General features: G+C 39.4%; 1 protein-coding gene across 2 annotated transcripts in view; it reads right to left on the reverse strand.

The window, feature by feature from the left end:
- The window catches only part of ADARB2 (adenosine deaminase RNA specific B2 (inactive)), a 292,099-nt gene that overhangs the window by 56,140 nt on the left and 221,000 nt on the right, over nt 1-14,959 (reverse strand). The window lies entirely within an intron of this gene.

The raw sequence follows: 14,959 nt of genomic DNA on the forward strand, positions 1-14,959 counted from the left end.
CAGCTCCTAGAGACCAGAGATTAGTCTGGGGTGCTGGCTAGAGACCTGCTGTAGTGTTTGGTCCCAAGTGAGCAAGCCTTTGGTAGGAAAGGTGTCTTGACCAAGCAACAGTCCCTGCTATTCTTCTGGGGTTGGGCTAAGCTCACCTGGGATGATGTCCTGTTATAATGGGTCTGCTTGTAGGTGGGCTCATGGCACACAGGGATAAGATGCTGAGGGTGATATTCAGCCTCCCTTGCCCTGAAAGCTCCATGGTCATGCAGAAGTAAGGAAATATATCTAAGAAGATTTATGTATTTTTTCTTCTAAAACTACTAATTTTTGAAAACATCGTGGTTAAAACATAGTATTTTAACTGGGAGAACATACAACTGTTTTTTAGAGAAAGCAGATTCTAATTCACCAATATTTTTGGTAATACTTGGGCCACTGAGAGCCTTTACAGGCTACACACCATATGTTTCCACAGTTTGTTGATGAAAGTCAGCTTAATTTTTAAATATTATTACAGAAAAATACATATAAAAATGAATTAAATAGAACACAACAACAATTAGGCACCCCCTTTCCATAAAACCTGGAATATTTTTTTCTGTGGACAATTCTTGCAAATGATTGTAACTTGATCAAGTACATAAAGATAGGATTCCTTTGACATGACAATTTTTCGTTGCTTTGCTAAGTGCAGCTTTCCAAGGTGTTGCTCTTGGAAACAGCCATTTACCCACAAGAAGGAAGACAGTTTAATATAACATGGAGTAAAATGTGCTGGCTTGTTGCAAAAAAAAGGAAAGAGGCATTTAAACTCATCTGTGAGATACATGCAAAATTCTACACTAGAATTAGATGAAAACTAAGAAAAATTATCGAGAACCGTTTGACAGTTCCTAAATGGAATTTCACTTTGACTGCATTTAAACCTCTTCTAATCTAATTGTCCACAACCACCATATGAGCGAGGCATTGCTCATACAGTGCTTCTGAAGGATGAATTTTGGGTCAATTCTCATTTGTCAAGCATCAAGGCACCCTTGTGATATAAATGCAATTATAGCTGCTTTACAGATGAATGAATGAAGGCACTAAAAGGGTGAGGGACTGGTCCAGGGGAATAGCATGGAGCAGGGCAGAGCCAGGTGTTCTGATTTACCGACGTTCTGGCTATGCGCTCAGTGCTGGAACGCTGCCTGTCTTTCATAATATGAAAGTTTGTTTCTAACTTGTTTTCCCTACTGGAGAGTGACTTCATCCATAACAGAAAACTAAAGTGTATTTGCAGTACAGATATAGCTGGGTCCCATATGGCGGACTGAAAATCTGATCAGCTTTAGTTAGAGTAGGAAGAAAGGGGAAAAGAAAGAGTATAACAATAAAGCTATCTGTACCATCACTTTAAACAAGCATCAAATCTCAGATTTCATCTCCTACAGTACTGCAGTTCAATCCATGCCTGCACTTCTAGACTACCCTCCAAATCTGCATCCCAGGGCATTTTGCACTCATTAAGAGTTAATTAGCTTAGAGGCACATGCAATTCCTAAAAGAATCATTTTAAAAATGCTAAATAGAACAAATAACTTTTAACTTTGAATTTAAAAATCCCTATTGTCAGAGCTTTCCTTACTTCATTTGGCAGTAGATTACAAAGCCAGAAAGTTCACTAAAGGCAAAATAATGACATGGCTTCAGATAACATTTAGGGATGATAAGGAATTCAGTATTTACTGATCTCAAGGAGTGACCTGGGACATTAAAGAGTAGCAAATCCACTAAATGTGAAGCTTCTCATCTAGAATAAATAGGCGAATATTTTCTGTCTTGAATGCATTGCCTAAAAGGAAGCCAGTGAACTCAATAGAAGCATTGGAGTAACATACATACATAAATGGAGGATGAGGGAAAACAAAACAGAACCACAGTGTCTAATCCAAGAGGTCATGTAAGGGCAATCATACTGCTCTGTCTTTGGTTATTCCAAAGTACAGTGGAAAGGAAGAAAAGTATGTAGAGGAAAATATCAAGACATGCGGGACTCAGCCCGTGAGGGGTTTGATACCCCATGGATTGATGCATGCAGTGCAATTTAAGTGCAGGGTTCTGAATAACGCAGCCCTGAAAGCAGGCCCAGTGGCAGGGCAGCATGTAGGGTTAGTTTATTGACACCGATAAGTTACAAGAACTGCAGTGTGCTGCCTTTCCTCCAACACACCTTGTGCCAGTCACACACACTGAAATCAACAGCAGGATTTCTGCCTATTTAATCTTTAGACTGGCTTACAGTTTTTTCAGAGAAAAAAAATAGATAACAAATGTATTTAATGCATAGAAGACAGGTTTAGTAGAGGTAAGTGTTCACACATTTACTCCTCCTTAGTTTACAATCTGATATTTTATTTCAGATATTTTCTTGCTTTACTATTAACCAATAATCCCAGATTACTAAAAGGTGAACATTTAGGTTATCTTTCTTGATGAGATATAAACCAGAAAAATCTCACAGTTGATGGCCATTGTGAGCCTGTTGAACTTTTGGGATATATGCTAGACTATGTCATCTGCCATCAGAAATAATTTACAACCCCTGCACAAAAGAAACCAGTCTTATTACTCTCCATTAGCAAAAAAATCTCAGAGAAGTTGCATTTGGCAATACCATAGTTCTTACTGCCAGATATGAGTGAGAATAAGAGTCTCCATCTGGAGTAAATACAAGAGCCAAATATATCTTGGCAGCTTCAGAACAACTACCAGGTTGGTAGCAGAAAAAGGTAAAATTTTAGAAGATGGAGGGAAAAAAAGAGTCAAAACATTCCTTGTGAAAAAGAAACATGATGATAGTGTAATAGCAGCTGTGGGCAGGGAAGGAGAAACTAAAATGATTTGGACAGTCAAACTCTGACTAAGAGCACCAAAGCCCCACTGCAGGCAGTAGAAGCGTGCCTGGCTCAGAGATACTCCTTCAGGCTCATCCCTTAAAGAGGTGAATTCACATGGCTGGGCAGGATGAGCTAGGCCATGACAGCTTTGGGCATGTGCATGGGTACCTAACATGTTAGGAAGAAAAAATGCAGCTCTACAAAATGACTGACCCTCCAGATGACGTGCTTCTTTCAAATACCCTGCATTGGTTTGTTTGCTCTCAAAATCTTGGCTTTTATAGATCATCTCTTAGATGTTTTGTTTTTTTTTTTTTCTGTACAAACAGTATTTGTCTCAAAGGCAATATCTTTGAGATCAAATCTTTACCCCTTCTTACTAATACAGTGATGGATAGCAGCGAAGTAGAGAAAACTGCAAGACCCACACTGAGACCCAAATCTGCTCTTAGTTGCACTGAAGTCATGCACACTGCCTAAAAACCTACTGTCAGCAGTGGAAGCATCAGGAATCTGTTCAGGTTCCTGGCAGAAGAAAGAAAGCAGACAATACTAAAACTTCCATTCTGAAGGAAGGCTGGGATGTACTACAATACTTAACAAGCTATATTTTATTGTCTAAAGTAGGCTGGGAAAATGAAAAATAGATGTAATTACTACTACAACAGCACTGTATTGTCTGAAGTATTCATCTCTCCTCCATTACCATATCAAATTAACGGTGTTATTCACAAGGGAAAATCAAATTTTAGATCTTTCCATTACAGAATCAAAAACTTTCAGTCATTTTTCAACACTAATATTTCAAATAGCATAAATAATTAAATGTGCTCAAGTTTGCAATGGCAGTCTTTGGGGTAAAACTGACATTCAACTGGAGTAGTAAGGATATTAAAATCAATAGATTATGAAGGAGAAAGCCTTTAGTAAACATTTGCTATTGAAATCCTGTCTTAGGGCTTATAGGGTTGTAATATCATAAAGGTTAGATATGCATATGGATGGGAAGAAGTATTCCACTATACAGATATCACCAAGGACGCTGTTTTTCCTGTCTCCCAAGTACTTTATTTTCTAGGATATTACTGACATTTGGGGGTAAATGTTGAATACAATGAATGCGGATCGGGTTGAATTAAATTCACATCTTCCTTCACTGATAAAAGGAGATGCACACTTACTTATTTTTTTCTGCTCAAGGGAGAAACATGCACTATTTGACAGTGTAAGCTGGTATTTTTCCTGTGGAGTACTCACTACTTAAATGGGAAGAGAACACAGCACAGTGAATATCAGTCCTGAATTGCTGGTTCTAGTCAGGATGTACAGCAAACTGCTACACAGCACACTCCTTCCCAGGCTTGTAAATAAGTTTTCTGTAGCTAGTTGAAGATTCATTGCTAAGTGATTGTACCCTAGAGCCAATTAATTAGTTAGGGTCTTCCCAGGCACTACATCATCTTCAAGATGCAGCCTTGAGAAGAGAAATGGCAGAAGGTCATGAGCTGCCTTCCACCATCCATCTTGTGGCATCAATTTAACTTCTGTCGCCAAGAGCTCCCCCGGTGCAGTAAGAAGGGCCAAGCATGGACCTAGAAGATAGAACAAGCAGGAAATGCCATGGAAAAAGGAAGTCAGCCACTTGGAGGCTGAGTTCACTCTTGCCTTTCTTCCCAGCAGCTTCAGTGCAAGTCTCTTGCTTCAACATGAATGCCACTTCTTCAGAGCTAAAAGCGTTTGACTTTTATCCACTTCACAGAGAGGCAAATGTCACTGGCAGTAATGAGAACCTCCAAACAGAGTCATGCAAGTACTTTTGTAGCTGGTCTGGGGGCTGCAAGCACAGCCCTCATAACTCAGCCTTCCTTCAGCATGCACAGGCTTTTGCAGAGTACTACTCCAAGAACAAAGCACTTCCACGGAATTCACTGTGGTTTTTGGTTGTTTTTTTTTTTTTTTTTTTAGTTTTTATTTTGAGATGTGCAGTAATTATTTTTCTCCAATCATAACTCCTACAACATTGATCATTATGTCTCATTTTGGCTTATCCCTCAGGGCCAGCATATGTGGGATTTGTTTTATTCTAGATGGATGTAATTTTATTGTGTCTGGTATGTTTTCATTTCATCTGGACGTGCTCATATATCCTGTGTATATCCTGATTTAAAGAGGTCTCCTCATTCATGATTCTCAGAGAGGACAGTGCTTGTGCTTCACAGGCAGCAGCTGGGAACACATTCCCACATGGAGCTTCTAATGAAAACTCCAAAAACAACACATTTCTGATGCTGAATATCCTCATCCTTTTCTTATCAAGATTGATGGGGAAGATCAACTGCTTCAATTATTTCAGTCAAAAGAATCGCTTTCACCAACTTCCTCCAATTGTTCATAGTCCTATTACAAATGTTTTAGCTACATATGATGCTGAGCTATCATAATAAACCCCTCATTTCTGTAATCACTAAATGCTCTGAATTTGCTCTGCATTTGTAAAGGCTTGGCTGACCTCATCTGCATTGGATGTCTTGTCCGGACTGTGCAAGGGACTCGTGGGCTCAGAGCCATCAATTGCTGGCTGCTTGTCTCTTCCCCTCTCACCTCGGCTGGAAGCTGATTGCTCTGCTAATTTCCCAAGCCCCACAGAATATATTTGCCTCTACACCATTATTTATATCATTAGTGATCATTTACTAAATTTCAGTGCTGTGCTGGTTGTTGTATGAGGCAGCGTTTGCCTGTGTGGCAGATGAAAAAATGACAAACTGCACTGAAAGAACCCAGAATAGAAAATTCCTTCTTGTACCCATTTGCTGTTTGGGTTTCCCATTAACCCTATGGCTGTATGAAAATAATAACATACTGCTCACTAGGGCTGGGAGGATACAGCACGCACAGAAAAATTAAGATCGGACAAAAGTCAAATGGGAGGGTTAGTTAAAATTCTTCTTTGGTGAATCTCAGTATCTTTATGCCTGGAAGGTTTCCCAATGATTGCTAAACACCAGTTCATCAGATTTTGATGAACTGCTCATATATCCACTGTATACTCCACCAGTGATTAGAGACAGCAGTAGGTTTCTCACTTGTGATGTTTCCAGAGTGGCTAAATGTAAGCTAAATGCCCTTCCCTCTGTCTGATGCTTGACTCTTGGTACTAGAGAGCCCAAAGGTCTCCTAGTAAATGTTTAAAATATCTTCAGAATATTTTTCACTCATGACTATCATGGAGGTGCTACATGAATATTCACAATATTTTTTCTTAACATACTGATTTTTTTCCCCCATAAATATCAAGTATGAAATGGGAAAAAAAAAAAAAAAAAAAAAAAAAAGCAAACTTTACTGGAGGAGTATTTGGAGAGAAACGGACAATTTTAGAAACAGACAGCTATGAAGCAAATCCTGCTACATTGAATCAGCTTCTGAATTTGACCATAAGAACAACGATGTGATTTTGTAAATGAGATTAATCAATGCTAAATATCTAAAAGGAAATTTGTAGCAACAACAGGAAGGAACAAAAATCAAACAGGCATTTATTTCAAGAGCTCAGTGAAAAAAAATGGTCTGCTTTCTCAATTTATGCATCGACTACAGGGAATCAATCAAACTTAATATAATGTATCTTCTTATTTTTTTCAGAACCCCCTAGAGTGATTGAAAGAAAATAGTATACATAAAAAAGCATACTATAAAAAAAGGAAATACTGTCAAATCCAAATGCCCTAGCTCCTCCAAAAAGTACGGTTTTCTATTTAGAAGCAAAACATTTTGTATGTAGCTTTAATTAGAATCTTTAAATTCACATTAGTGTGTTAATGTTGGGATGCTAACAGATGAGCCCCTCTATTTGAGGTTGATTCATTGCTGTCTGCATTCATCTTGCTCTAAAAAGATGCTACCAATGAGCACCATTTCAATGAATTTAGAGGAAACAAGCTTTTCCACTGACATGTACAGTTGTTCCCTAAAGGAAGCCATGCTCAGTTTCCAGCTTCTGCTGCTTCTGAGTACAGCTCTGCATTTATCGCTCTGGTAATGAAGGATGTCCATACCAATTTTGTAAAATCATTCTTGAAGTCAATACTGCACCTGCTAACAAACGCTGGGAAGGAGGGGTTGTTTGTTTGCTTTTTTTCTTTTACTGATCCTTAACCCAACAGCCAGCTTCCTACCGAGACACACATAAGGCTGGCTATGAGTGCTGAATAATTCACAACAATGAAGTAGCATTCACTTTGCAGTCTCGTGCTTGCTTTAGGACAAGCCTCAGGTGTCAAGCTGTTGTACACTACAGATATTAAATTAGCACGAATGGGTTTTCTTTAACTAGATGAAAGCTCTATAAAGCCACCAGCACTGGGGAATGGCTAACTCTGTATAGAGGCTTTTACACTCTCTATACAATCTGGATTTTAGATTCATATTATGAGGCATATCTCTTTAATAAAATTGAAGTTTTACCTGAGAAATGTCCTTTTAGTTTTCTATTTTCTTGTTTTATTCATCTTAGATTCATTAAAACAAATATCTTTTGGAAACTAGCAGGAGAAAAACCTTGTCATATACAATACTCTTGGCTGTTTAAGGTCCACTATCCTCCCAAATGTACCCAGTAAACAGCTCTTGGGTACACGCTGAAAGCGGTGAGAGAGCTATACTTGCTCAAATCCCTTGAGCACCACTTTGAAAATCTATGTCTGTGTGTTTATGGTACTCATTAAGGAGCTGCACCATTAAGAGCCTTCTCCATCACACATATGCTTTGTTAGATAAAGCGGGGTGCAGGCAACGTCCAAAACAAATTTAATCTATTGTGAACTGCTGATCCCAGCAAGGCACTGCACAATTCAACTTTCTGAATCACTGCAGAGCAAATTGTATAATACACTACATGACAATTACTATACAGACGTTGGAATTTTTCCTTTCTTGTTGCTAAAGATCTTGCTGTCATCTGCTGTAATGATTCTCAAAATCCAGCTGTAACCTTGCTAACAGCTTTTTCCTTGGCTGGGACAGGTATTAAGGCAAACGACATTTCACATTGCTTCACCCTTCTCTGGGCTTCTCTTCAAATGCGTAAATAACAGGGATGGTTGCCATCTATGGTGACTTTGTGCCAGCAAAGGCATAATCATACTTTCTGCTGGCTCCTTGTTGCCACCCATGAACCAACAGAGCCATTTGGAGTGGTGTGTGTGTGGCACCAGGGCTTAAATCAGTCCCTTTCTCACTTACTGTTCTTTACTGGACAAACACGAGTCATTAATATAACATTGCTGATATTAATGAAGAGTTTTACTGTCATATATCTGCTAAGAACCCGCACCTGAAGCCAAAAATTCAGCATTTAGCCCATGATCTCTATTTAATAATAAGTATCACTTCATCATCACCTTGCCTTCCATCTGCCAGACAAGTGTCCACACCTGCAAGCTGGAAATGGCCTTCTGAAACCCTCTGATAACACCTTTGGGCAAAACCTGTTGTCTCAGCAGACCTGTCTTTAAGCAAGAGCCCAAGGGAAGGACCAAGCAGGAGGTCAGGAGGCTGTGGAGGGGCACTGTGTGGTGCCAACTGCAGGTCAGATTTCTTTTGCAAATACCATCTATGAGGAAAATGTCTCATTCTAAGATAGTGAATTATTCAAATTGGCCAACAGAAGAAGAGCTTCTTGAGAAGAAGAAGACAATGCAGATAAACTCAGTAATTAAGTTCAAAATAAAATATTTTTATTTATTTAACTACTGAGAAGAAATCTCAGAGTGGCATATTTACTCCTATAAAGTTGATGATTAAGAGACAACCAGCTTTAATATTTTACACAGGGAAGTCAGCATCAAAGACAATAAATAAAAAGTGCAGTTCTTACCTTGCAGAAGAGACCATACAAATATGAATAGATTTGTTTCATTATCACATCATACCTCTGGAAGGACACCTCTACAGGTCTTTTGGTGGGCTGGGGATATATACATCCCATGTACAACCACAGGATAACATACGTATGTCCCAAGATTCAAACAATAATTCCAGAGAGAACAGCAGAATAACTTGCAGCTTTCCAGTCCTACACTCAGCTCCTATAATCTCTAACACCATGTTACCAGAGTGTGCACTTCTGAGGTAATCATTGGATGTTAGACTGACTTGCTAAGAAGCACATAACCTGAAGGATACCCCAATCAATTCTGCCCAGCAAGCTGCTCGCCTGCGCTGCTCTCAGGGCTCCTTTGCCAAGAGGAGCTGACACATAGCCTCGTTCTGCACTTTCTGGTCCACAAAACTGCCCTGCAAAAACCTGGATGTGCAAGAGCACAAAAGGGCTACAGCAAATTCTTGGGCTTGGGCAAATATTGAAGGCAAGGTAACACATGCTCAGAGCCCCTGAAAATAACAAAGGTAAAGAGAGAGGATTTAAGGCTGCCTGCCATTGCACATTTTCCTTCTTGTCTTTCTCCATCCTGTCTGCTCCTGTGATTTTATATTTAACCATTTCTTCCTTTCCGAGAAGAGAAGAAAAAAACCATTTTTGTTGAATGAATCCACGCTTAGCCTCACAGCAGTATTGTCTAGGTGGTCTGGAAACCCAGACAAACTATTATACAAATCGAAGTCTGTCCGGTTTCTGATAACACCAAAACTAATTTATTTTTTGTTTATACTCTGCTACCTTTGACAAAGCTTCCTCTAGAGATTTATATCTCCATCCTTACTGCCTTTCAACTGTTTGTCAATTTTTTTGTTTTGCAACCTACAAAAGAAAAAAATAGCCTGACATCAACCTTGGAAGAGGTACTGTGTGCAGAAGTCTTTTTTTTTCAGACGTGATAAAATCTTGCCTAAAACCATGTCCAACCTTTTCAGTAGAAAGTCCAGATGGCTTTGCAGCCTGTACAACAGACTTTATTCACTGATGCTTCTCTAAGTGTCAGCAGGGTGTTGTCTTCCAGAACTAGTAAATGTGCAATGAAAGGCAGCTTGGAGGGGAGAAATAAACACAAATAAAAAAATACCCAAAACCTCACTTAAATTGCCCTGTATACCCTCAAAAATCAAATTAATCTGAGTATTTCTACACACGTCTGACTGAAAATTCCCCCTGGGTGAAGAAAGGCTTTGCAAACAACTGGAGGTGTAGCAGCTAGGGTGGAAGTTCAGGCAGCTGCAGGGAGAGCAGTGATTTACACAGTTGCTGCTGACTCCAGGTCACCCTTGCCTGCATTGCAAATATTTCATCTGCAAGATCAGGGCTGCTCCTGTGTCTGTGTAAAAGCTTCAAGCTGCAGCAACTTCCAGTATTGTTTTCAGTTTGATAAAATCAGCATGAAAAAAACTCACTCGTCCTGCCAATCTGGGCAGGTGGATTCAATTGGGAATTTGAGATGAGTTTCTGCATATTGATGCTAAACACGCTTTCACCCTTGCACCTCAATTTCCAGTAAAAATGGGAATGTCTGGTTTTTTTAATATAGGTGGAGGTCAAGGTGCTCTGTCACCTAATGTTATGGCCAAGGTTTTACTGGGATGGGTGCTATCTTTCCCACCACTCTTCTCTGCGCAGAACCTATGGTCAGGTGAGCAGCCCTGTGAGAGGCTGGGTCCTGCACTTAGCAGCACGAGCACTGTGGCTGCTCCGCACCAGGAGAAGTAGCTGCCTCTTTGGCACAACATTTGAGTCCTTTCAGGGAAAATAAAAGCTCTAATCAATACAAGGGTGATACAATTATCACCATTCTAACCATTACCCATGTGATACTGGTGGCTGTGGCTGAGGCAGCAGCCACCTCCTTAATGTTCCCCATTCCATTACAGCTGTGCAACCTCATGGCTGACAGCCCTGCTGCTTGAGTGTAAGCAGAAAAAGAAAAGAAAAAAAGCAAAAGAAAAAATGAAAGGAGAGGAGAGGAAAGAAGATGAAAGAAGATGAAAGAAGAGAAAAAGAAAGGAAAAATCCAATACACTCAAGGCCCTGGTTTGGCTCCTGTTGACAAGCTACTCTTTTGTTTTGAGCTTGCAGCTGTGGTCCAGACTTTGTCAGGTAATTAATCTAGGTAGTTCATTTTCACAGGTGAGTAGCAGGTTGGCAAAGACCCTCTAGCAGTGTTTGTGCATTTTTCTTTCTCTTTTCAGAGTTACATGGGTAAAGGGTGCATGAAAGCATTTGTGTGTATGAATGTGTGTGCATAATATGCTTTCCAACCTGGTCAGACATTCACTTTTTCCTCTTCACAGGAGACATGCAGCAGTCATTGCACCTTGCAAATAGATGCTGATCTTTGGAGAGTGAGTGGAAAGAAACCTGTTTTTCTGTTAGGAACAGAAAAACATCAGACTTGCTCTCATTGATTGCAACTGACAAAACATTAAAAACACCGTACTCTCTTGCCAAGGTTGAGCACCACTCGTTTGACTCCCTGAACAACTTCGGCATCCATTAAGAAATGAAACTGATTAAAAAGAGAAAAAAAGAAAAAAGGAGAGAGATTAAGAAAGAAAAGCCATCATATCCCTTAGTGGAGAAGTGGTGGGTGATGTACTGCATTTTAACATTTGGTTAGCCAAGAAATAATGCAGTAATAATAATAATAATATTTTGCCCACACAGCAGTGACAGCTGAAATGAGCACATTTTCTTTTTCACAGCACAGACAGCAGTCTGCGAGGTCACTGAGCTAGGAAACGCGACTCTATGGTTCTCATGTCAAAACACCCTTTCACAGAAGCTGTATGCCTCTAGCTGTTCCTGAGCTCCATGGAGTCACTTTCCTCTGACTGATGGCTCCTTGCCACTTCTCTCTGGTGCCTAAGGATGTCTACCTCAACAAATCGCAGGGTAATACATAGCTGGACAATACAGTTCTCCTTCAGGGTCTTTGCTCTCAACAGCCAACACTACTATTGAAGTTTTTTTTTAAATTGCTTCTTATATTTCTTCTTCCATTCTTCTTACAACCCAGTGTGTTCTTAGAACATAATCTGCATATTAGTCTATATGATGCATCCCAGGTTACCCCACCACTCTTTTTCCATCAGAAATCAAGAGATGGTTCAATTCAGATTGTGCTGTGAAAGGATGCAATGTTATGACACATTTTTGTCTCCTTTAATAATAATAATAAAAGATGCCTTGAGATGTAGCCTGCCTCTGTGGAGGAAAACAAGCTTTGGATCCTAAGACAAGGTGCCTTGATGGAAAGCAGGTCTGTGGTCCCTAGACAGTCAACTGTGCTGGGAGGGACTGTGTTAGGGGAGGTGGATTTAGGAAACTGAGCACCCTCCAACTTTCCTTGAGTTATCCCTTAGCTTGTTATTTCTAAGTGAATATTTCAGTAATTACCCTCCTTTCACTAGTGAGCACCTGAGTCAACCAATACCAAAGCAATGGCCATTTTCTGGCCACCTCTTCTCAGCGGGGTCAGTTTCTCACTCCTGACCAGGAACAGAGCCAAGATCTACTGGCTTGCAATAGCAGATTAAAATTACTTCTTTCTCAAGTTTCAGTGCTGTGGTAATGAATAGGTTGTACAGTAATAAGTGAAATAAAGTGATTTCCTTACACCAGAACATGGGAAAAAAAGGCCCCTCTCTTAAATCATTGTAGTGAAATGCTCAGATCCTATTGAAATATCCTATATATTAATTTTTGCTGCCAATAACAGGAGTCCTGTGCACTTAATATTGCCTTTGGAAAGCAGTAAAAATATGTTTCAGTGACTAATGAAATTATGATGGACACTGAGACATGGCAAACAAACAGAATAAGAAAGTCTTACCCTTGTAGGCTAAAATGATGTGGTTCAGCTGCATTTTTTCATGTACATTATATATATATACATATATATATATATGCATATGTCATGCCAAGTTGTAGATTGCCATTTTATGTATATTTAGGTGGTTAAGCAGACTTTCTTTAGCTGACATTTACAACACATTTCAACAACAGTTTTGCTAGAAATTATGTAATGTTTTTGATGGCTTCTTCAGCATGTAGAGATTTTCCATACTGAAAGATGAACACTCATCTGCTTATAGCAGGGATGCAGTAGTGTCACCCCTTTTTTGTTTATCTAAGTGTTTACGACTGGCTTTACTAGTGTTTTGTTTTTAATACTTTTTGTGTAGATAAACTAAAAAACCTACACAAAACACAGATCAAACTTCTCCAAAAAGATATGAAGGTGTCTTTCAAGACAAAGATGATGTGAAAACTCTCAGAGTATAAAGTGGGAGTCAATTCAGGGAAGTTGCTGTCATTGCAAAATACATTGATGTACCACTGAAAAAGACAAACACTGAGCTTCCCCAGAGTATCTAAGTTCCAAACTTGCATAGCTGGATGGTTGGTGGTGTTTGGAAAAGCTCAGTCTCTCTGTAGGCCCAAACTAGATAGATATATATTTGTCTCTTTCCATTATATGATGTCAACAATATCTGTCCTTGTTTGCAAATGGCCTCATTACGTAAATCTCTTTGGCTCATCACATCAGCAGCATGAGACAACTCATCCCAGTCTGCAACAAAAAGACAAAATGAACAATTATTTACCTCATGGATGAAATGCAGCTTTTTGTAATGGCTGCATTTGTAACCTGCCATTCAAATGTCATGGGAAATGACATTGCAAACCGTCTTTCCATCTGTGTGTTCCCATGTTTAACACAGATGGCTTGGTGAGCTGATTTTGCCTTCTCAACAGCCTGGTGTTCATGATGATGCAGTGTGTAGGCAGTTGCACAGAGGAAGAGTTAGAAGGGTCACCTTATCCTATGGTGCTCTATTAGCAGCTGTTTGTGTTGCATGTGGGCTGAGAACAAAACAGCCACAAGGCCTCCAAGTAGGAACAGAGCTGTCCCCTCAGAAGGATATGACATTCATTAAATAGGACATCATAAAAGGAGGTAGAAGTGATACTCAGGCACTAGCCTCTATCACAGTCAGTCACATCACAGCCATTAGGGACTACTCGTTTAAAGGAGAAAATGTCTTATACAGGCTATGGGAGACCAAGGGCTGGTTCGGCTTCTAGTTTGGTACCCAACAGCAATGAAATGCTTTTGCAACTTGCTCCAGCTTTGCAGGTATAACTGTTCTATAAAATTCAGAATAAGAGAGAAAGTCTTCCTCAAGAGAAAGAGAGAGAGGTCTTCCACATAAGTACAGCTATTCTTTCCCAGGAAGGTTGAGGACTGTGGAGCATTCATACCACAAACACCTCTAAAAGTCTCTTAAGAGTTTAGCAAAGTACCATAAAGGGAAAACAAAGCAATCTACTCTGAGAATTTTAGTTAAGAAAATGTCAAATATAAAACTCAGTCCAAAAGGCATGGATGAGCACAAAACAAAGAAGAAAGAAATAATTAGTATGAATGACAGGAACATTTCCATGCCAGTTTTGGTAAAGGAACCACAAGTGCTGAGATCCTCCATTAGTAAGAACAGGGTGAGCCACATTAATTGCAATATGGTAACACCAATTGGACGTGGACGTTCTATGCTTTCTTCTTAGTGTTAAAAATTTTCCAAAAAACAATTTCCAAATCCACTGTCACTAATAATTTTAGAAAAGGTTTTACTGTTGCTTTTTTTTTTTTTTTTTTCTTCACAAAGCCTCCTTGACAGACTATAGTTATCTGGATATAGAAAGGATTTAGAACCTGAGCCAAACCTTGGAGAAATGCATAGAAACATTTACTGTTACTGAAGTAGACTTCAGTTTGGAAGATATCTGCTGTTTTGTAAGTTGAGCTTTGTATGCAAAGCTGTTTAAAAATTTGCCTATGCATTTCATTTCAGTCTCTATCTGTAGAAATTTGGAATAGCTAATGGCTATCGTTGATGTTTAACAACACATTTTGTTGGGTCAATTGGCATTAATGTACACATCTTTAGCTAACTAGTACTGTTTTGAAAGATCTCAATGACTAAAAATCAATCACTCAGAACTTACCACAGGGGTTTAGAAATAGCAGCTCTCAATTATTGAAGGCAGACAGACTACAAACCACTACGTGAAACAAACCACTGTGTGAAAGAAGGGATGAAGTAGGCTCAGCTCCAAATGGGGAAAATAT

The sequence above is a fragment of the Tympanuchus pallidicinctus genome, unplaced genomic scaffold, assembly GCF_026119805.1.
Source record: "Tympanuchus pallidicinctus isolate F22 unplaced genomic scaffold, pur_lepc_1.0 scaffold3, whole genome shotgun sequence".
Classification (NCBI taxonomy): Eukaryota; Metazoa; Chordata; class Aves; order Galliformes; family Phasianidae; genus Tympanuchus; species Tympanuchus pallidicinctus.